The following is a 21437-nucleotide window of genomic DNA, read 5'->3' on the forward strand; positions in this document are numbered from 1 at the left end:
TTTATTAATTTTACCTTAAATCACCACTTCTGTATAACACACAGCACTTGTGAGCACTTAAAATAAAACAAAAGAAGGTTTATTTAAGAAAGAATAGAGACAAGAGAGAGTGGTGGAAACAAATAGTTACAATATAAAACAAAATCATAAAATGTGAACCAGGATCTATACTTATTCATGGTTACTTCTCCTATCTAATAAAGTAGGGTTTCCCCCATCTCCACCTCCCAAAATCCACAAATTCTGTTGCGGAGCTGGTTGGATTCACGAGAACCAGAATCCAGTTTTTCATGAGAACATCAGTACCTGTGAGAAAACATCCCTGCTCCCCAAGATGACTCTTCAGTGAAAGGATGCAGGGGGTCTTTCCCCCTCCTCTGGTATACTGAAACAGGCTTTTGTCTTTATTCATAAACAGGGTGAACCTCTGTTTGTTGTAATGTTCCTTTTCTACCTTCCAGTAGTTTTGATTGTTTGCACACTAATACATGTCCCTAGAAGCCTTTCTCCTTTCCCTTCCTTCCACATTTGCCACACACTTGGTGCCAGGGCAGGGGGATGGAGGCATCCACAGGGGAGGGATTCAGCCTGAGGACTGCATGAGGCACATTTGCCCTATCCTGCCACTCATAGGGCCTGATTGCATGGGCCACCCACCCAACCATAGAGTTGTCCAAGCTGCTCCTGGAATGCAGGGCCGGGTACTGCAGAGGGAACACAGGCCATGGTGTGGGTGCAGCAGGAGCCAGGACTCTTGCAGACAGTAGAGACAGCAACTGCTCAGCCAGCTCTTTCTCTGTTGTGCTCGATCTTCCTCCCTTAACCATTGTATCTGTTCAAGGAACTGTAAAGTGAGGGCCTGCTCCTGCATCACTACCCTGTCCTCAAGGCACAAAGCTAGCCTCAGTCTTTTCCACTTGCCTCCTGCATGTCTTTCCTCTTGCCACCAGTCCCTTTGCCTTTGGTACTCGACCTGGTTGTTGAGTCCTGTCCAGAACTTCAATCACAAGTTCATCCCAGAAATCCTTCCTCTTGGAATGGTCTGTGAAGGTACGATGAGCCCTCTGCCGTGAGGGCGAGCTGTGGAGGTTCTGAAGCCTGTAGAGGTCGAGGGGCCTGCAATAGGAGAAGACACCGAGGGTTACTGTCTCAAATGTGTCAGTGCACGAGCACAGAAACAATTGTTTTGGACTTTCCAGGGCAGAAAACGTTACTTTTGGAACCTGAACTTCAGTGTATTGGCAGAGGGCTGCTTTAGACCACAGAGGCTCACTGGAAACAGCCAGATTAAAGATGCTGAGAGAATGGTATGTTAAAAATCACAACTTTAATAAAAAAAATAAACAAAATGGAGTTTTGGGGGAGGTTGGTCCCCATGCTGCATAAGCCTTTTCTATCGCTTCAGGCCTTGGACATTCTGGAGGCCATAACAGTTCTTGTGGTGCCCAACTGGCAAAGAGAGGTGTTATTCCAAGCTGCTGGTGGGAAACCAGGTGTGTTTGTCACCGAAGTATTCAAATGTATGGCGACTGAACAGCACATCAATGCGTGGTGTTGTTACCCGGGGTTCTTTCAACCCAAAGCTGTCAGTAACTTTTACTCTATGCAAGGTGGTGTCAGGAAATAAATCAGGGGTGACACGGCCGTCCAACCGATAGATGGCTAGCACAGACAGGACAACACAAGACTGCTTTCACTTAAAGCTAAACTTTACTTAGTCTCAAGCACTTACACACACGTCCTCATCAGGTTAGTAAAACACCCCCAACCCGCGATAATTACCGAAACTGAGTGTGGCTCTCAAGTGGCACAGCAGCAGCCCATCTGCCAGTGGGGAACACAAGATGCATCCAGAGGGAGAGTCCAGTCCCAAAGAGTCCTCCCTACTTCAAGCTTTCCCCCCTTATTGATACATTAGTAATAGAATGACATGTCCCTTAAAGAAAACTTGTTAAACAAGCAGTTTCAATGGTCAAGCAAGAGGCTTTCTTCTGATTATTGATTAACCAGGTGTGGGTTTTTCCAGAGTTTGCAGCCTTGAGGCCCCAACAGACATTCCTGGGGCACATTCTGCCCTTCTAAAATGCACGTATCAGCAACTTCAACACAATCCTTATCAGGAAGAATGCAGGGTCAAGCTGCCCTTTCTGTGGCACCCAAAACCCGCTCCTCTCCTGCCTTGGTCAAACTGAGGCTGTGACATGGCCAATTTACAGCCTGCTGACTTGACTTCTTTTAGCAATAAGACATCATGGTTTCAGGCACTTTACTGGTTGCCAAAATCTCCCCGTGCAGAGTGGGCTGGTGAGCTACTGAGGTGGCCCTGGAAAATACGCCCTTCCTCGAAATATGATTACCTATCTGGAGTTCCTGCTACAGGAAAAGTTTGCAGCTACTAGTGCCTGGGATTGGGTCACAATTATGAGGGAATCAACAGGATACGGCATTATCTTCCAAATGATTTAGTGCCTCCCCATGGCTTCCAATACAGTCTGTTAGGACTGCATGCAAACACACAGAACTCCATTGCCATCCCTCTTTCCTCCCCCACAGCAAATTTCTGGACTGAATTCAAACTCCAGTCATATTTGGGACTAATGATTTCATCACCAATGGAAAGCCTGGACTGCATTTAACAGAAATGCACTATGTGTGAACCCTTCCCTTTCCCGTCTCCCTCCCCGCATATAGTTCAGTCTTTTCAGGAAGCTCGTTACACTGTTGGGTTGGTATCAAGCAGCGTACATATGGGGAATGTAATATAAGATTCTCATTCTAACAAACCGGAATGTACAAGCAAAACTGCATGCCTTAAATATTCTCTTTTACATGCTCGTTTTACTGTTTGTGTTTCCCGGTCTCCATTTTGAATTTCACGTGGTGGGTGGAGAGTGAGGGGATGCCAAGGTGCTGGCATGCAATCCACCATTAGCAGATACATGCTGCTACCCAGGGCTTATATCTTTTGCACTGGTTCTTAGAGCAGAAACCCCTCCTGTTCCTATATTAATAAATACAAAAATGGAGCCAGAAACTTACCAGGTTCTAGGTAGCCTTTCCCTCTTCTGTTTCTCATACCAGTCCCGCAGTTGGCTGTTCCTTTGGTGGGGGGACCAAAAAGTTCCTCCGAGCAGGGCCCCAGGATGTGCTTCAGCTGCTCCTGTGACAAAGCCTCCTCTAGGACCCAGCAAAGTCTTTTTATTTGCCACAATTGGTGCCTGCTTGTACCCATCGATTTCCATGCTAGCTTCTTGGGCCAGCAGGACGCCATCCCAGCTGATCAGGTCATTGTGCACTGCTGGTGACGCCGTGCTTGGCGCAGTGCCCAGCACCCAGTCAAACTCATCATAAAACCGGCACGATGTTGGTGAGTTGCCAGAGATGCAGTTTTGCTCCCTGGTTTTCAGGTACTCAGTCTTGAGTCACTGAATCAGTTCTCTGTGCTGGTCATGGTCTGTTAAATTTCCAATGCTGCCAGCATCTTTGCTATTTGCTGGTATAAATGGTCATTCCTGCTTCTCTTACTAAAATCCACTGTTTTGCTGGCCTCACAAATTAATTTAAATCTGGCTGTGTGTCCAAAACCATGAAGCAGCATGCTTTGTAGGGCTCAGTCTGGTCAATATCCATTGCAAATGCTGAAGGTTCTCCTCAGGTGTGTTTGCAGCTTGCAATCAGAATAAAATGGAAGGGTTAAATGTCAGGCTGCTGCATTGAAACAGGGTTGGCGGGGGTGGGGGGAGTCCATTTCCCTGGAGTCGACTTTATTCTTGGGAGAGAGAGGACAAGGAAGTTGTCCCACAGCATTCTGGGATACTATTAGCAGACTCCAAGGACCTGAGTCTGGGTGGGGACTGCATCTACACTGAAAAAGGATAGCGCTCGAACCCTTGGTCCTGCCTTGACTCATGCTCAGACCCTCCACCCTGGTGGGATTCTAGGAGCTGGAGTCTGAGTCCAATTTCAAGAGCTTTGTGTCTATGGAAGGTGGGTTGGGGCTTGAGCCCGAGTCTGCGCTTACATTGCTTTGTACATATACCTTTAAGACATGTCTACATTGCAGTAAAACACCTGCAACTGGAAGGTCAGCTGACTCGGGCTCATGGGGCTCAGACTGTGGGGCTATAAAACTGCGGTATAGATGTTTGGGCTTGGGCTGGAGCCCAGGCTTCGGTACCCTATGAGGCGGAAGGATGTCTCTGTCTTCCCATGTTAACATCACATCCTCATGTTGATTACATATGAACTGAGGCAAGTGAATAAACATTCTTTATCTGACAGAAAACTTCATTTGTCAACTTTGCCTGTAAAACATATTTTAGGAACATATCTTCAGCACAGATACATGCCTCCTTAAATATCTCCTGTACATACACCATGACGTGATTATGAGGCTCAGGGTGATGTAAGCTGCCACTTGACATCTCACATGACCCTTTTTGGATAAATACTATGAAAGCATGTGTAAGGTGTCGTGAGTTTGTCAAGCCTGATACAAGTTGCTGTTACAGAAAATTGAATCCTTTGCCAGTGGACACTGAGGAGTTCTCTTGGGCACAGTGACCTTGACTAATTCTCTAAACCAGTCAATAGGCGGCCCATGGGTCAAATCCGGACCGCCAGTTACTTTTGAATAGATTGCAAAATCTTTTTATTTACTTATTATGATCATTAGAACTGGTTTTTTTAAATTATTTTTACCCTCTCATTCTCTCACAATGAGATCTCCATGACATTGCATTGTGAATTAATGATTGACTGGTTCTCCTTAATTCCTTATTTGCTTAATTTGAGCTATCAGTTTCTGCCAATAAAAAAACGAGAGCATGTTTCTTTGTTAAAAAATTACATTTTCCACTTTACATGCATAGGCTCATTTACACTGTTGAAAGCTGCAGTCCTGCCTCCAGCATTTTCAACGTCTAATGGCACTGGGTTTAAACATGGCAGCAAAAAAAAGGGACGTTGACACTGAAAACCATTCATTTAAAGAACGCTTACTGTTTTATTTTGCCACAATGTCCAAAGGCTTGACTAGTATGTTTAATTTGTACAGAGCCTGTGGCTGTTGTTAAAAGTGGGAACATCATATGGCACTATGAAACAAAGCACATGGATTTTGACCATAAGTATCCACTGGGTTCTTGTTTAAGCTCAGACTAGCTCGCTTCATTAAAAGATGAATATTTTCAGGGCAGAAATATTATTTCAAAGGCTACTTGTGCTCAGGAAAAGGCAACTGAAGCTTCACTGAGGTGTCTGTGGGTAATGGCAAAACACAGGAAACCTTTTACCGATGCGATCCTTATTAAGCAGTGTATGGTTACTTCAGCGGAAACCCTCTTTGTGGAGAAGAAAGACATTGTTGACACCTTCAGACAACTGCCGCTCTCAGCATAGCAGCTATTAGGCGCACTGAGATGATGGCAAAAGACGTTTTCCAGCAGTTGGGTGAGAAACAAAATGGGAAGATTTTCCGTGGCAGTGGCCAAGTCCTGTGATATCAGGCACACAGCACAGCTAGCACTATACGTCTGTTTCTTTATGGAGCTAAATTTGTGGAGTATTTATACGGCCTAACAATCGTGCAGCAGGTGAGCCTTTGTTTATTCTGTTCAAACTTTTTTGTCTAATGAAGGTTTTGATGTGACTCAGATTGTGTCAATTACAACAGATGGTGTTTCTGCCATGATTGGTACTCACTGATCACTTGTGAATCATCTGCAAGACCTGAACCCCGGTCTGATCTCCTATCAATGTGTAAACCATCAAACCACACTTTGTGCAAAGCTTAGCAATGAGCATGTTAATGTAATGTCACTGGTGATTAAACCTGTCAACTTCCTTCAGTCCAAGTCAGCACTGCAACACATACAGTGCCAAAGTTTCTTTCAGATGTATCTGCTGGTTACTATGACCTGTTGATTCATAATGACATCTGCTGCCTGAGCAGAGGGCAAGTACTAAGAAGGCTGTAGGAAATTTGAGTTCATGTGGAAGAATATCTACATAACATTCCAGGGGGAAAGGCAGAAGAGCAACACGCATTTTTGATGGATGCCACAAGCCTGAGCATCCTCTCCTTCCTTGTTGATTTGACAGGCCACTTCAATTATTTCAACTTAAAGCTACAGGGGCAAAATCTCAGTGTAGTGGAGCTACATAGCAGTGTCACTTCATTTGAAAATAAACTGAGTCTCTGCAAAAGTGATTTGGAAATGGGTAAGAAGCTGCATTTCCCGACACTGCTAAGCAGTGAATCAGATGGTGTCATTTCTGGACAGAATCATAGAATATCAAGATTGGAAGGGACCTCAGGAGGTCATCTAGTCCAACCCCCTGCTCAAAGCAGGACCATTCCCCAATTTTTGCCCCAAATCCCTAAATGGCCCCCTCAAGGATTGAACTCACAACCTTGGGTTTAGCAGGCCAATGCTCAAACCAGTGAGCTATCCTTCCCCCCAAATAATTTAAAAAAAAAATCCTGCTTAAAGCAGGACCAATCCCCAATTTTTGCCCCATATCCTAAATGGCCCCCTCAAGGATTGAGCTCACAACCCTGGGTTTAGCAGACCAATGCTCAAACCACTGAGCTATCGCTCCTCCTTCCTGCCCTGGTCTCTTCAAAACTTCCAGCAGAGGTTCCAAGAATTTTAAAATGTTAAAGATGGCATCCTGGTTGTAAGGGACACATCTGTGGCACAAGCAAACGGCAATCAAGCAAAAGCATCATTTTCATATGTTGAAAAAGCAAACTACAGCTGGAGGTTACTGATTTACAAGCGGCTGAAGAGCTTATGGTGGTGTGGCACACTGAAAGCACAGCTGAAACTCTCTGGGAAACCTTTGTGCTGGACTCCAAGTATCCACATTTGAGGAAGGTGGCATTTAATATCTTGATTATGTTTGGCTCGACATACATGTATTACTCAGCATTCTGAACATCGAACAACATTAAATCGCATAATCGCTGCAGTTTGACATATAATCATCTGTGCAATTGCCTCTGTCTTGCCTTGACTGAAATCGCTCCAATCGTCAAGTCCCTGGTCCAGCACAGGACCTGTCACTTTTCCCACTGATGGTATTATAATTATACATAGTCACATATATTTTATTTTATATTTGTATTGCCATATAAAATTACATTTTAGTAGTGATACTACAGTTTTAACAGGTATTTCACAGTAATTATTCATGATTCTTTTGCTTAATTTGTTTGTGTGTATTTGTTATTGGAAAGACTTGAATCATAAAGCTAAGATAGAAAGTTCATGTGTACTAAGTGTTATTTTCTTTCAAACTCTGATACTAATATTAAATAAGACACAAAAGGCTTGAAAGTTTTGAATATGTTTATCTATCTAGCTATATACATACATGCCTACAATAATTTTATTTGACAAAACCAAAGTTAATACTCATTGTAAACTCAAAACAAATTCAAAACTTAAAACAGTTGTCTGAAAGTGTTTTAATGCTAATATTTGCATCTATTTGACATTTTATCTGTGCACTTTCTCAAAGTCTCAGATGTAATTTATTACATCTTTCATGGAGGTTATTTTTAAGTTATACAGTGGTTTGATCTTATTTTTCATTTAATACACTAAAAATATAAGCAATGGGGTATATTATTAACGCACAGCATTGTATGTGTTTGTTGAGCAGGGGCACTTGTGCTGTGAAAAATGTTTCTCTGGATTCTGGATCTTGACTATACCTTGACCAAGAAATGTGGCCCTTGAAAAAAAAAATTGACTATCCCTGGTCTACACTGTCAGGACATTTTCCTCCAATCTTAAAATGTTAACAAATAAAACCTCTCCCTCAACTCATTGTTTTATTCCAAACATCAAACCACAAGAAATTAAAATAAATTTGTTCAATTTTAATCCAGTTTAAATTGAGCATATGGAATAGACAGTCTGAAAAAGATATAAAATCACAGGCCTACTGTAATATTGTTTATACTATCTGGAAGCTCTAGTCCTTCTGAAAATTTGGATGTATGGAGATTTTTATTATTAACATGGATTTCTATCCTTCCAAAGAAGTCTGTGAACTATTTGGGTGATGTGTTGCGTCTTGGCAAGCAGAAATTTCAGCTCGTGTAAATCAAAGTAAATTTGATGCAGATTTATATCAGCTGTGGCTCTAGCTTGCAGTGTCTACAACAGTTGGGGCATTATGTTCATTTTAATTTAATATTAAATTTGATTTTTTGATAAACCGAGAGGGAAAGAGAGAGCCATCTCTTTAGGACTGTTTTGACTTGGGCCCAATGTGGCTTGACATTATTTAGCTTCTTCCTCAGCAGGGGCTGATAAATAATTGTTCTACTACAGAGAATTCCATATAGAAATACCCTCTTTCGAAACAGCTACTAAAATTGACTTGAAAATCCCAGCTAAACATTTTTCCATCAGGATTTGTCAATTTGTTGAAATCAAAATGTTTTGCAAAGATGATTCAGTTTTAACCAAGTTCTGACGGAAACTGCCTGGTTGCCTGCCATTTCACCTGTCCATCTCCTTGACAGCCCATCTAATGGTTTTTTGGGAAGCCTGAGATTCCAAGGTTTGGCTCTCGGCAGTCAAGGTCCCAGGGCTTCTAGGAATTGTGACTCTGAAACAGCCCATTATATGGACTGTCCTGGAGCTACAGCTCCATTTCCTTTTGCAAAGCGTTTCAAAATGTCTGGATTGTGTTCAGAATCGGAATGAAACCACATTTTTAAATTTTTTAATCCCCTGCCAAAAATAATATTACCTTTCTCCCTCCCAGTTCTTATAGGTACTGTTGCCCATTGTTCTCAACAGGACGGAGGTCAGATGTTGCCCACAGTTAGGTGGCCATTTTGAAAAGGGCAAGTATCTCCTATTGTTTTTAATAGCACTCAAGCCACAGGCTGCTCTTAACAAGAAGACACTCTGATAAATAAACTGGGGAAATGCAGGCTCAGCGGAGCACAATGAAGTGGTTACATAATTGATTAAACAACCACAAGCAAAGAGTAACTATTAATGGAATGATGTCAGATTGGAGGGAAGGCTTAACTGAGGTTCCACAGGGATCTGTTCTGGGTCTGGAGTTTGTTAGGATATAGACATTCAGGCCTGTCTGCAAAGGCCTCTACTTTAAGAATTTAGGTGTATTCTTATCACTTGGCTAGTTAGAGGTATAAAAGAAAGAATCAAAATCACTGTCTGCCAATGTAAGGTCCGTCTCTTACTGTGACAGTCTGAGGCCCTGTTCTTAGGCTAAGGCCTTTGGCTAAGCAACAGACGCAGCCATAAGCTGGGAAGTGAACGGTCGCCTCCTCACATTCCAAACTAGTCACATTGAAATAAGGTGCTATTGGGCTGTCAGGCACTATCAGGACAGGATTGTATTCCTATCACCTCCAGAGAAAGGGAAGTGCCTAGAAAATGTAAAAGGAAACTTAGTTTGATAGCATCCTGTCTGGCAAGAACTCACTTATCAATAGCTGGGATGTGAAATCCTCACTTCTGTATTGTTTTGTCATTATAGTTCCCACTTTGCTATTGTTTGTCTGTATAATCTCTGTCTGGTTCTGTGATTGTTCCCGTCTGCTGTATAATTAATTTTGCTGGGTGTAAACTAATTAAGGTGGTGGGATATAATTGGTTACATAATCATGTTACAATATGTTAGGATTGGTTAGTTAAATTTCAGGAAAATGATTGGTTAAGGTATAGCTAAGAATATTACTATATAAATTAGGGGCAAACAGGAAGTAAGTTGGGATTCGAAAATAAGGAAAAAGGAACTTGTATTTAAGCTTGCTGGAAGTTCACCCCAATAAACATCGAATTGTTTGCACCTTCGGACTTCGGGTATTGTTGCTCTCTGTTCATGCGAGAAGGACCAGGGAAGTGGGAGAGTGAAGGAATAAGCTCTCTAACAGAGTTATTTAACATCTTTATTAATGACCCAGGTGTAGGACTAGAGAGCATACTGATCAAATTTGCAGATGATACAAAGCTGGGGGCGGGATTACCAACACTTTGGAGGATAGAGCTAAAATGCAGAGGGATCTTGATAAATTGGAGAAGTGGGCTATAGACAACAAAATGAAAGTCAACAAAGACATATGTAAGGCGTTACACTTAGGGAAGAAAAACCAAATGCACAAATATAGAATGGGGGATAACTGGCTTGGCAGCAGCACTGCTCAGAAGGATCTGGGAGTTGTGGTGGATCACAACCTCAACGTGAGCCAATAATGTGATGCTGTTGCAAAAAAAGCAAATGCAAATTTAGGTTGCATTAAGAGAGGCATGGCGTGCAAGTCATGGGAGGTGATAGTACCATTCTACTCGACACTGGTTAGGCGTCAGCTGGAGTACTGTGTCCAATTTTGGTCATTGCTGTATAGAAAGGATGTAGAGAAATTGGAAAGAATCCAGAGGCAAGCGACAAAGATGATCAAAGGAATGGAATGCAAACCATATGAGCAAAGGCTGAAGGAATTGGGTATGTTTAGTTTGAAGAAGAGAAGATTAAGGGGGGACACATGATAGTGGTCTTTGAATATTTGAAAGGCTGCCATAAAAAAGATAGAGAAAAGTTGTCTCTCTTGCCACAGAGGGCAGGACAAGAGGCAATGGGTTCAACCTACAACATAGCAGGTTAGCTTAAATCTCAGGAAAAACTTCCTAACTGTAAGAACAGTAGGACAATGGAACAGACTGCCTAGGGAGGTCATGGAAGCTCCTTCACTGGAGATTTTTCAAAAGGAAACTGGATAGCCACCTGTCTTGGATGGTTTAGACACAACAAATCCTATCTCTTGGCAGGGGGTTAGACCAGATGATCCTTGTGGTCCCTTCTAACCCTGTGGGTCTATGAATCTATGATTCATTGGAAACAATGGTGCAAGGTGGCCATTTTGAAAAAGAGCACCTTAACTGAGGGCAGCATATCATCAGTTCCACTAAGAACAATGGAACATGGAAGCCATTTTGAAAGAAGGCAAATAGTGAGTTTCCCTGAAGAAAATTTTTATTCACCAGCCTCTGCTGACAGATAAACTTTCAGTTATTAAAATTAATGGCAAAAATGATAACTAATCCTAAATATATCTTTTCAAATGCTACCTGTTACACCAGCCCTACTCAACAGAGAGAGTAAGAGGGGGAAACTAGGGGCATATGGGCAGGGGAATATGAGATGCAAAAGGCAGGGAGAGGGATGCAGGAAAATGGGGAAAAGGGGATGTGTGAGTTGTGGAATATTGGGAGATGCAAGAGGCAGGGGAAATTTTGAGGGAAGGAGATAGGAGGAAAATGGAGTGTACACTGCAGATGCTTTGTGCTTCTCTGGCAATGCAAAACAGTTTTAAATACAGCTTACCTGGCCAGTATGATCTGGCCAATTTGGCATAAAACTGGGAGCGTACTGGTGAATCCCTGGGTCTGTGTTCAACTGAGTGACCATTGGAGCCTGGGTTTCATTTTCTCCGTTTCTGCGTACAAACAACTTTTGTTTCAGGCTTTGCTTCTTGGGACGCATGCTGTAACCCATTTGCTTGTTTGTCTCAGGGAAATCTGTTCAAATCTGGCTAAATTACAAACTGCAGAAACCCCTGTTTCCCATCCGTGATTCACACCACAGACCTTGTTTCTGGCTTGCTGCCAAAATCCCTCAGCACTGTGCATGCACCACCCAATGCCTCACAGCAACAGCCCATTTACACAGAGCAGGACCTCCAGACACAACACGCGCTTGAAATGGGTCAGAAACCTCCAGCCATTTTTCTCTCCAGATTCTCAGCTTTTGTTTTTTAAAACAAATAAGGATCTAAATGTTATGGCTGTGAAGGAAATCCTTCAAAGTGGGAAGTGACTGTAACTCCTGGAGGGATGTCTGCCTCTGCGAGCAGAAAGCCTTAAACAATTGTTTTGAACACTGTGAACTTAAATTAGGTATTTTTATGATTACCCCCTTTGCACCTTGGAGCCCTAGTCATAGATCTATCGTGCTAGGTGCTGTACAGGTACAGAGCAGAAAGACAGTCCCTGCCCCAAAGAGTTTACAATCTAAGCACAAGACAAGAGATAATAGATGACTACAGATAGACAGGGGAATACAAGGAAACAATGAGACAGTATTGGTATGCATTGGTCCAAGTGCACCAGCAGCATAAGAATGGCCATACTGGGTCAGACCAAAGGCCCATCTAGCCCAGTATCCTGTCTTCTGACAGCGGCCAATGCCAGGTGCCCCAGAGAGAATGAACAGAACAGGTGATCATCAAGTGATCCATCCACTGTCGCCCATTCCCAACTTCTGGAGCCCTTTTTAAAAATTGGCGTCACATTAGCTACCTTCCAGTTATTTGGTACAGAAGCTGATTTAAATAATAGGTTACAGCCTAACCGTTCTCAAGTTTTTTTGTAGGCATCATGGCAAAGGAGAGTTCTAAGGAGGGATTTAAAGGAGAAAAATTAAGTGGGCTTGAGGATATTTATGGGGAGCTCCTCCCAACCATGTTGGGCAGCCTGGGAGAAAGCATTAAGGTGCTCATTTGAAAATTTAACAAGTCGGTGAAAGAGGCTGGCATCATGGGCTGACCAGAGGCAGGAGTCAACCTCTTGATATTGACTGAGCAACATTAGGTAGGGTGGGGATAGTCTGTGAAGGGTCTTGAACGTGAAGACAAGTGGCTCATGTTTGATGTGATTGAGACAGAGAAGCAAGTGGAGGGATGCAAAGAGAGGGGTTGACAAGATCAAAGTGGATAGGCTAGGAAAATGATCTTTGCAGCATCATTCTGAATGGATCTGAGTGGAGAAGACTGCATTGGTCAAGGCCAGAGAAAGAGCCTTGTTGCAGTAATTGAGACATGAGATGTCAGAGCCTGGAGGAGAGTCTTAGCTGTGGGGATGAATTGGAAAGGCTATATCTTAGAGATGTTAGGCAGAAAGAACCTGCGAGACTTAAACATAGCCCAGATGGGAGGACTTAGAGAGAGCGCCGGGTCAAAGATGATGTGCAGGTTATGGGCCTGGTGATGGTTTTGTCTGCAGTGATACAGAAAAGAGTTAGCAGGGAGGTTTGGGGGAAGGGGAAGATTATAAAAGCTCTGAGTTTGAGCTTACAGCTAGACATCCTCAAGGAGATGTCAGAGAGACAGTCTGAGATTTTAGTTTGGACAGAAGGAGACAGGTCTGGAGTGGCGAGGTAGAGCTGTGAATTGTCATCATAGAGAGAGGAGGTGAATTTAGAATCATAGAATATCAGGTTGGAAGGGACCTCAGGAAGTCATCTAGTCCAACACCCTGCTCAAAGCAGGACCAATCCCCAACTAAATCATCCCAGCCAGGGCTTTGTCAAGCCTGACCTTAAAAACTTCTAAGGAAGGAGATTCCACCACCTCCCTAGGTAACGCATTCCAGTGTTTCACCACCCTCCCCGTGAAAAAGTTTTCCCTAATATCCAACCTAAACCTTCCCCACCCTAACTTGAGACCACTACCCCCCGTTCTGTCATCCACTACCACTGAGAACAGTCTAGATCCATCCTCTTTGGAACCCCCTTTCAGGTAGTTGAAAGCAGCTATCAAATCCCCCCTCATTCTTCTCTTCCGGAGACTAAATAATCCCAGTTCCCTCAGCCTCTCCTCATAAGTCATGTGTTCCAGTCCCCTAATAATTTTTGTTGCCCTTCGCTGGACTCTCTCCAATTTCTCCATATCCTTCTTGTAGTTTGGGGCCCAAAACTGGACACAGTACTCCAGATGAGGCCTCACCAATGTCGAATAGAGGGGAACGATCACGTCCCTCGATCTGCTGGCAATGCCCCTACATATACATCCCAAAATGCCATTGGTCTTCTTGGCAACAATGGCACACTGTTGACTCATATGCAGCTTCTCGTCCACTGTCACCCCTAGGTCCTTTTCTGCAGAACTGCTGCCAAGCCATTCGGTCCCTAGTCTGTAGCGGTACATGGGATTTTTCTGTCCTAAGTGCAGGACTCTGCACTTGTCCTTGTTGAACCTCATCAGATTTCTTTTGGCCCAATCCTCTAATTTGTCTAGGGCCCTCTGTATCCTATCCCTACCCTCCAGCGTATCTACCACTCCTCCCAGTTTAGTGTCATCCGCAAACTTGCTGAAGGTACAATCCACACCATCCTCCAGATCTTTAATGAAGATATTGAACAAAATCTGCCCCAGGACTGACCCCTGGGGCACTCCACTTGATACCGGCTGCCAACTAGACATGGAGCCATTGATCACTACCCATTGAGCCCGACAATCTAGCCAGCTTTCTATCCACCTTATAGTCCATTCATCCAGCCCATACTTCTTTAACTTGCTGGCAAGAATACTGTGGGAGACCGTGTCTAAAGCTTTGCTAAAGTCATGGAACAACATGTTCACTGTGTTCCCCTCATCCACAGAGCCAGTTATCTCGTCACAGAAGGCAATTAGATTAGTCAGGCATGAGTTGCCCTTGGTGAATCCATGCTGACTGTTCCTGATCACTTTCCTCTCCTCTAAGTGCTTCAGAATTGATTCCTTGAGGACCTGCTCCATGATTTTTCCAGGGATTGAGGTGAGGCTGACTGGCCTGTAGTTCCCAGGAGCATCCTTCTTCCCTTTTTTAAAGATGGGCACTACAGTAGCCTTTTTCCAGTCATCTGGGACTTCCCTGGATCGCCATGAGTTTTTAAACATAATGGCCAATGGCTCTGCAATCACATCTGCCAACTCCTTTAGCACTCTTGGATGCAGCGCATCCAGCCCCATGGACTTGTGCTCGTCCAGCTTTTCTAAATAGTCCTGAACCACTTCTTTCTTCACAGAGGGCTGGTCACCTCCTCCCCATGCTGTGCTGCCCAGTGCAACAGTCTGGGAGCTGACCTTGTTTGTGAAGACAGAGGGAAAAAAAGCATTGAATACATTAGCTTTTTCCAAATCCTCTGTCACTAAGTTGCCTCCCTCATTCAGTAAGAGACCCACACTTTCCTTGACTTTCTTCTTGTTGCTAACATACCTGAAGAAACCCTTCTTGTTACTCTTGACATCTCTTGCTAGCTGCACCTCCAGGTGTGATTTGGCCTCCCTGATTTCAATCCTGCATGCCCAAGCAATATTTTTATACTCTTCCCTGGTCATTTGTCCAATCTTCCACCTCTTGTAAGCTTCTTTTTTGCGTTTAAGATCAGCAAGGATTTCACTGTTAAGTCAAGCTGGTCACCTGCCATATTTACTATTCTTTCTACACATCGGGATGGTTTGTCCCTGTAACCTCAATAAGGATGCTTTAAAATGCAGCCAGCTCTCCTGGACTCCTTTCCCCCTCATGTTATTCTCCCAGGGGATCCTGCCCATCAGTTCCCGGAGGGAGTCAAAGTCTGCTTTTCTGAAGTCCAGGGTCTGTATTCTGCTGCTCTCCTTTTTTCCTTGTGTCACGATCCTGAACTCGACCATCTCATGGTCACTGCCTCCCAGGTTCCCATCCACTTTTGCTTCCCCTACTAATTCTTCCCGGTTTGTGAGCAGCAGGTCAAAAAGAGCTCTGCCCCTAGTTGGTTCCTCCAGCACTTGCACCAGGAAATTGTCCCCTACACTTTCCAAAAACTCCCTGGATTGTCGTGCACTGCTGTATTGCTCTCCCAGCAGATATCAGGGTGATTGAAGTCTCCCATGAGAACCAGGGCCTGTGATCTAGTAACTTCCATTAGTTGCCGGAAGAAAGACCCGTTCACCTCATCCCCCTGATCCAGTAGTCTATAGCAGGCTCCCACCACGATATCACCCTTGTTGCTCACGCTTCTAAACTTAATCCAGAGACACTCAGGTTTTTCTGCAGTTTCATACCGGAGCTCTGAGCAGTCATACTGCTCTCTTACATACAATGCAACTCCCCCACCTTTTCTGCCCTGCCTGTCCTTCCTGAACAGTTTATATCCATCCATGACAGTACTCCAGTCATGTGAGTTATCCCACCAAGTCTCTGTTATTCCAATCACATCATAATTCCTTGACTGTGCCAGGACTTCCAGTTCTCTCTGCTTGTTTCCCAGGCTTTTTGCGTTTGTGTATAGGCACTTGAGATAACTTGCTGTTTGTCCTGCTTTCTTAGTATGAGGCAGGAGCCCTCCCCTTTCGCATTGTCCTGCTCATGCTTCTTCCCAGTATCCCACGTCCTCACTTACCTCAGGGCTTTGGTCTCCTTCCCCTGGTGAAACTAGTTTAAAGCCCTCCTCAAAAGGTTAGCCAGCCTGCTTGCGAAGATGCTCTTCCCTCTCTTCGTTAGGTGGAACCCATCTCTGCCTAGCACTCCTCCTTCTTGGAACACCATCCCATGGTCAAAGAATCCAAAGCCTTCTCTCCGACACCACCTGCGTAGCCATTCATTTACTTCCACGATTCAACTATCTCTACCTGGGCCTTTTCCTTCTACAGGGAGGATGGATGAAAACACCACTTGTGCCTCAATCTCCTTTATCCTTCTTCCCAGAGCCACGTAGTCCGCAGTGATCCGCTCAAAGTCATTCTTGGCAGTATCATTGGTGGCCATGTAGAGAAGCAGGAAGGGGTAGCGATCCGAGGGCTTGATGAGTCTCGGCAGTCTCTCTATCACATCGTGAATCCTAGATCCTGGCAAGCAGCAGACTTCTCGGTTTTCCCGGTTGGGGTGGCAGATAGATGACTCAGTCTCCCTGAGGAGAGAGTCACTGACCACCACCACCCGCCTCCTCCTCTTCGGAGTGGTGGTCGTGGAACCCCCATCCCTAGAACAGTGCATCTCATGCCTTCCAATCGACGGAGTCTCCTTCTGTTTCCTTCCCTCAGATGTATCATCTAGTCCACTCTCGGCATTAGTACCTGTGGACAGAACATGAAAACAGTTGCTTACCTGTATCTGCGCTGCTGGTACACGGACGCTCCCCTTTCTTCTTCTGGAGGTCACATGCTGCCAAATTTCTTCATTGTCCTCCTGTCCCCGCTGCACGGCCTGCTCTGAATCTTCAGAACATTGTGCCCATAGAAGCATATCCTGACGTCTGTCCAGGAAATCTTCAGTTTCTCTTATGCAACACAGGGTCGATACTTGTTTCTCCAGACCTTGAACCGTCTCTTCCAATATGGAGACCAGCTTGCACTTTGTACAGACAAAGTGGCTTCTGTCCTGTGGAAGAAAGACAAACATGGCACATCCAGTGCAGGTCACAACAGCTGAACGCTCCCCATCCATATTACCTTCCTTCTATGAGCTTTCTCAGGAGTTGTAGTAACTACTCAGAGAAGCCGGCAAGATGTTAGCCTCAGTGGGCTCTCCCCGGGTGAACTCCCAGGCAAACTCCCTCTGTTAGCCTCTCTGCTGTTCACCACTCAGCTGATTCGCAGCTGACTGGCTTTTTATAACAGTCAGGCCTACTCAAGGCTCACCTGGAACAAAGCACTCCCAATTCACACTTTTCAAACGAACAACCAATCAAGCACACGGTCAAACTGTCCAACTGTCTTCACAACAGACACTCAGATACTCACCAACACAGCCTCCCTAGTGCAGCCCTTAGCATACCTCCTCTCAGACAGATCCCAGGTAAACTCCCTTTGTTAGCCTCTCTGCTGGTTGCCGCTCAGCTGGTTCGCATTTGTGTTTGTGGATGAGACTACTTAGAGATAAGGTGCACAGGGAGAGAAGAGGACCAAGGACAGAGCCCTGTGGAACTCCTTCAGAAAGCTGAAGGGGGAATGAGGAGGATCCTCCCAAGGACACACTGGAGGAGTTATTACAGGTGTAGGAGGGGAATCAGGAGAGGGCAGAGTAATGGAAGCCAAGGGAGGACAAGATTTCAAGAAGAACAGCATGGTCAACTATATCAGAGGCAGCTGATAGGTCAAGGAGGATAGGGATGGAGTACTGATTCTGAGATTTGTCTAGGGCAGGGGTGGGCAAATTTTTGGTCCGCAGGCCTCATCGGGGAATAGAAATTGTATGGCAGGCCATGAATGCTCACACAATTGGGGTTGGGGTGGGGGGGGGGTGCGGGCTCTGGGGTGGGGCTGGGGATGAGGAGGTTGGGGTGTAGGAGGGTGCTATGAGCTGGGACTGAGGGGTTTGGAGGGTAGGAGGGGGATCAGGGCTGGGGCATGGGTGCGTGAAAGGGTGCAAGTTCCAGCTGCCGGGGGGCTCTGGGGTGGGGCTGGGGATGAGAGGTTTGGGGTTCAGAAGGTTGCTTCGGGCTGGGATCAAGGGGTATGGAGAGCAGGAGGGGGATCAGGGCTGGGGCAGGGGGTTGGGGAGTGAGAAGAGGCTCAGGGGGTGCAGGCTCCAAGCGGCACTTAACTCAAGTGGCTCCCGGAAGCAGTGGCATGTCCCTTCTCTGGCTCCTATGCGGAGGTGCGGCCAGGAAGTTCTGCACGCTGCCCCATCCACACCACTACCCCTGCAGCACCCATTGGAGCACATAGGAGCTGGAGCAGAGCCATGTAAATTATGTAGTTTGCGAAGTCAAGCGCTTGAACGTTAGGAAATGCCAGAATTAAGGATGTCCATGCCACCTTAATTTGACCCCCTTGTGCATATGCATTCTCATAGATTTAACTACCTCATCACAGACTGTACGGTTTTTTCCACAGGATCCATGTCTCATTCAGTGCACAGCATGGGTGATGCTGAGGGAATGAGACAGCTGCTCAGTACTTTTTTTTGTGATTTCTGGTCAATGTGTGGCCCCAGGCCTTGTTTACTGCACACCGTCCAAACCCTGAACTGGACACACAATTATTTATTTCCTCATGGACTTTTCTGTGGCCCTCACCATCGTAGTATTGGAATGTTTTGAAAACATTAATTTCCCTGTAAGAGAAGAAAATATCATCACCTCCACTTTACACATGGGAGAACAGAAACAAACAAACTAAGCCAACACATTGAAACTTTGGCAAGGCCTAGAAATCTGTGATCATTCCACCAGAGCACATAACCTTACTGCCAAAAAGATTGAGCATCCACTACTTTCATTAACATCAGTTACAGTCAGGAATGCTCAGGAGTTTGAAAATCACGCCCCAGGTATCTCAAGTTAGGCTTGCAGAAAATAAGAGACACACAATTATTGGCCACCTGCAAAACTTTTCGTTTAAGTCTATTTGCACAGAATTATACCGGAAGTCTGCCAGCTGGCCAGGGCTAAAAATCCAGATCTGGACAGCTGTCTTAACTACGAGCCCATCCTTTCCTTGCCAGCATGTGTTTGCCTCTACACCGTCCATCCTGTGCACTGAGTGATGCATTTTTGCCTGTGGAAATAATAGTACAGTATGTGATCACGTAATTAAAGACTGTATCATAATGCATGTGCCCAAGGGGGCCAAATTTAAATTATGCAGTCAGTCTTAATTCTGGCATTTCCTAACTTTTGAGTGCTTGATGTTTGCAAACTTAATATTATTTATAAAGTAGGTTTTTGACATGTAATTATTATTTATGGTACATTAGTGTCTAGAATCCTCAACATGCTAGGTCAGGGGTGGGCAAACTATGGCCCACCAGACCGTCCTGCCCGGCCCCTGAGCTCCCCACCGGGGAGGCTAGCCGCGGCCCCTCCCCCGCTGTTCCCTCTCCTCCGCAGTCACGCCACCGCGCGGGCAGCGCGACTTGTACCCGCCCACCTCCTAGGCTTTCAAATAAGCCTGCTCTGCTGCTCTGAGCAGCCTGTTAAGGGTAAGGGGGTGGGGGGAGGGTAGGTGGTTCCGGGCGGCAGACAGGGAACAGGGGGGCAGTTGGATGGGGTGGAGGTTTGGGGGGGGTCAGTCAGGAGACAGGGAGTGGGGGGGGTTGGATAGGGGTTGGGGTCCCAGGGTTGGGGGGGGGGGACAGGGAGCAGCGGAGGGTGGATAGGAGGTAGGATCCTGGAGGGGCAGTTAGGGACGGGGGTCCTGGAAAGGGGCAGTCTGGAGACAAGGAGTGGGGGAGAGATGGATGGGTCGGGAGTCCCAGGGGGCCTGTCAGGGGGCGGGGGTGTGGATAGGGGGCGGGGCAGTCAGAGGACAGGGAGCAGGGTGGGTTGGATAGGGTGTGGAGTTCCGGGGGGGTGGTTGGGGTGGGGGGTCCCAGGAGGGGGCGGTCAGAGGACAAGGAGCAGGGGGGGGTTGGATGGGTTGGGAGAACTGAGGGGGGCAGTCAGGGGGCAGATAGGGGGCAAAGGCCAAGCTATTTGGGGAGGCACAGCCTTCCCTACCCAGCCCTCCATACCATTTCACAACCCCGATGTGGCCCTCGGGCCAAAAGGTTTGCCCACTCCTGCTCTAGGGTAGAACTGCTTCTGAGAAATGCCAGACATGACTGTAAACAATTCATTCAATGAACATACAGATGAAGTATGGGCTGGATGAATGCACTATAAGGTGGGTAGAAAGTTGGCTAGATTGTCGGGCTCAACGGGTAGTGATCAATGGCTCCATGTCTAGTTGGCAGCCGGTGTCAAGTGGAGTGCTCCAGGGGTCGGTCCTGGGGCCGGTTTTGTTCAATATCTTCATAAATGATCTGGAGGATGGTGTGGATTGCACTCTCAGCAAATTTGCGGATGATACTAAACTGGGAGGAGTGGTAGATACGCTGGAGGGCAGGGATAGGATACAGAGGGACCTAGACAAATTGGAGGATTGGGCCAAAAGAAATCTGATGAGGTTCAGTAAGGATAAGTGCAGGGTCCTGCACTTAGGATGGAAGAATCCAATGCACAGCTACAGACTAGGGACCAAATGGCTAGGCAGCAGTTCTGCGGAAAAGGACCTAGGGGTGACAGTGGACGAGAAGCTGGATATGAGTCAGCAGTGTGTCCTTGTTGCCAAGACGGCCAATGGCATTTTGGGATGTATAAGCAGGGGCATAACGAGCAGATCGAGGGACGTGATCATTCCCCTCTATTCGACATTGGTAAGGCCTCATCTGGAGTACTGTGTCCAGTTTTGGGCCCCACACTACAAGAAGGATGTGGATAAATTGGAGAGAGTCCAGCAAAGGGCAACAAAAATGATTAGGGGTCTGGAACACATGACTTATGAGGAGAGGCTGAGGGAAATGGGATTGTTTAGTCTGAGGAAAAGAAGAATGAGGGGGGATTTGATAGCTGCTTTCAACTACCTGAGAGGTGGTTCCAGAGAGGATGGTTCTAGACTATTCTCAGTGGTGGAAGAGGACAGGACAAGGAGTAATGGTCTCAAGTTGCAGTGGGGGAGGTTTAGGTTGGATATTAGGAAAAACTTTTTCACTAGGAGGGTGGTGAAACACTGGACTGTGTTACCTAGGGAGGTGGTAGTATCTCCTTCCTTTGAGGTTTTTAAGGTCAGGCTTGACAAAGCCCTGGCTGGGATGATTTAATTGGGGATCGGTCCTGCTTTGAGCAGGGGGTTGGACTAGATGACCTCCTGAGGTCCCTTCCAA

The sequence above is a fragment of the Eretmochelys imbricata genome, chromosome 1, assembly GCF_965152235.1.
Source record: "Eretmochelys imbricata isolate rEreImb1 chromosome 1, rEreImb1.hap1, whole genome shotgun sequence".
Classification (NCBI taxonomy): domain Eukaryota; kingdom Metazoa; phylum Chordata; order Testudines; family Cheloniidae; genus Eretmochelys; species Eretmochelys imbricata.